At 36.3% G+C, this 3,077-nt stretch overlaps 1 protein-coding gene across 1 annotated transcript in view; it reads right to left on the reverse strand.

The window, feature by feature from the left end:
• LOC106884059 (zinc finger protein 836) overlaps positions 1-2,748 on the reverse strand; it is a 294,539-nt gene extending 291,791 nt beyond the window's left edge. The window contains exon 1 of the mRNA XM_052971239.1: positions 2,729-2,748. The gene's annotated coding sequence lies outside the window, so the exon portion shown is untranslated. The remainder of the gene's footprint in view (positions 1-2,728) is intronic.
• Between the last annotated feature and the right edge of the window lie 329 nt (positions 2,749-3,077).

The following is a 3,077-nucleotide window of genomic DNA, read 5'->3' on the forward strand; positions in this document are numbered from 1 at the left end:
ATATATATATATATATATATATATATATATACATATATATATATATATACATATGCATATTTATGCATTTTATTTATCCATGCATAGTTATGCATTATATATATATGTCTCTCTCTCTCTATATATATTTGTACACACACGTAAAATATTTAACTCTCTTCAAAGCCTTTCTAATTTTACCCGGTATGTGTGTGTGTGTGTGTGTGTGGTATGTGTGTGTGGTATGTGTGTGTGTGTGTGTGGTGTGTGTGTGCATGTGTGTGTGGCAGGGGAGTGGGTACTAGCTTCACAGAGAATCTGGTTCGTATATGAAGTAAACCCGATCCTTAGATATGGATGGGTGCATTCGACAGAGCGCGTGACTTCGGGAGCAGCAACATCACGGATAGCATGAATGAAGGGAAACCTAACCTGGTGTTACTACACTCATATTTATACATGCAGATGTCTAAGTGTATATACACATACATAGTTATAGATACATATGCACGTGCGTGTGTCTGTTTGTGCACGCCTGTGTAATCTGGTGAACTGAATGGGTGCTGCTTAATATAAACTTTACCAACATTGGAACTTTGTATGTGTTTATGTATATCTATGTGTGCGGATTGCGTTTGTATGAGTGCATGCAGCGTACGTATTTATCGATATAATGTATCAGATGTTTAGAAGAGTAAAGGAAATGTGATTGTGTAATGTTCATGCCTCTTCATAACTAACATGAAATATTATAACTCAAGCAGCAAATTTATTTTGCCAGCAGCTGCATAATATCTCGTCTCTGATATTTTGTAGTTTTATTATTCGGTATTATAACGTCAGATGCATGCAACTCGGTTTCGATTTCTGGTTAAAATCATTTAATACAATCACGAGTGAACGATGGAATGACTGACTGAACGAACGAATGTCCCCGCATGCCCTTCAGACGAGAAATAGATGAACATCACAGCATGTTTCTTCGCTCTATTGTGAATTCTTTAGCTTAAAGAATAAAATATTACAATGAAAAAGCGTAGCGGTTAATGAATTTGGTGTAAAGGATATTTCGTTTTGCTGATCTGTGTTCAAATACCACACACTTCAACGTTATCTTTAATCCCTTTGAGGAGTTAAGAATGAATAAAATAAGTAACCGGCAAGTATTGATGTTCAATTCTGACACCGGAGCCCCCACCAGCACCACACCTCTTTCTGGTGAATTTCTAACCTCGTGTTTTAGACACACACACACACACACACGAAATTTGTTTTGGTTTGGTTATATGATTATTTCTGTAGTTGTTATTTTTTCACGAGCAAGTAATATAATAATTAGCAGTAATATTTGATGTGCAGAGCTAATCTTATATATCTGCCATTATATTCTTTACGTTCGGGGTTCAAAATCCGCCGAAGTCGACTTTGCCTTTCATCCTTTCGAGGTCGATAAAATACGTACAAGTTGAACACTGAGGTCGATGCAATCCCTTAAAATTGCAGGCCTTGTATCAAAATTTTAAACCATTATTGAATTTATTTTTTAAAAAATGTCATCCTGAAGGATTTCCTACGTCGTGAGTTACTTTACCTATATTTACGTTTATCAACTTAGAGGTGAAGAACGAAAAGCTATTTGGTTAACAAGTTGTAATTATAGGTAAGCAGACTCGAGACGGCCCTGAGTATTGTTCACGTCTATTTTGTTCTATATCGTCTTTTTTCGTTACAGATATAGTGATAAAATATTAATCAATTCGTCGTTTCATTTTTAAAAGACTTGAGAGTGATTTATTTGGCTGCTGTTTCTCGAGTAACCACGTAGAGTCAACTCCGAAAGAAATAAACTTCTGTTTGTTTGTTATTACTTCTGTAACTGTACTGTTGTATTCAAGTACTTTATGGTTCTTGCTGCCGTTTACATATTTGTATTACATATAAATAAAGGTAGGTTAGCGTGTGTGTGTGTGTGAATATACACGCACACCCATATTTCATATATATATATGACGCACGCACATATACGTGAGTGTGTGTACGTACATATACATACATATATGGCCCGTATGGTTAAGCAGTTCGCTTCGCAATCACGAGGTCTTGAGTTCGATACCCCTGAGTTATATCTTTAGGAAGTGTCATATATATGATGAGCTTGTATGTACGCATGCATACACTCACACACACACACATTTGTGAGTTTTTATATACATACACTTCCGATGAAAGTGCAAAAGTTTTCACTCATTCTAAGAAGTACTAGAATTATTTTTTTTTAATTTGGCATTCTTTTCTCATACGCAGACCACATGTGGTCTTGCGACCTACAAGAAATAACAGCCAAATGTTCTCTCAATGCAAGCTCTATCGCCTTAATTACGACTCTGAAACAAATAGCTAATTTGGTCATACATATCGCTAAAATTACAAGTTGGCACTGCCATAATGCCTTTCATAATGAATAAAATCTATCTATTAGCGTTGACGCAAATACATCCATTAATAAAGACGGGTATACACATCCGAAATTACTATATTACCAAAAATGCTTGCTCACACACGCATACAGATGGGCGCATATATTTTCTACGTCTAAGCATCTGACGGAAATGCGAGAGAGATGGGTTCGAGTCTGAACTAGTTTCTTCACTGAGAGCTGTTTTTCTACTCAAATTTCAGTATACTTCCCTTTAAAATTTATATTTTCATACCTAAGAAGCAGAAGCAGAAAAACAAATCTAATAGTTACCAATGTTATACAACCGGAGATTCAATAGACTGTTCGCCTCCAAGTCTTTCTTCCCTTATCAGCTAAATTGGCCAAATGCCCGGTTAGGCAATAGGAAGCCTAGCAGCTATTACGTGTGTGTATAAACATATGTGTGTGTGTATATATATATATATATATATATATATATGTGTGTGTGTTTGTTCACTTTCTGGGTATACAAGAAGGGCGCTGCAGTGCCAATGCCCTTTGCAAGCTCTGCGTGACCGTTCAAGTTGAAGCCGTTCCTGTTCCTCTTGAACCTTTTGTAAGTCAACATTTGCGAGAAAGATAGGACTAGAAGAGGAATACTAAGGGACAGACGTTCTCT

Source organism: Octopus bimaculoides, chromosome 10 (assembly GCF_001194135.2).
Source record: "Octopus bimaculoides isolate UCB-OBI-ISO-001 chromosome 10, ASM119413v2, whole genome shotgun sequence".
NCBI classification, from domain to species: Eukaryota; Metazoa; Mollusca; class Cephalopoda; order Octopoda; family Octopodidae; genus Octopus; species Octopus bimaculoides.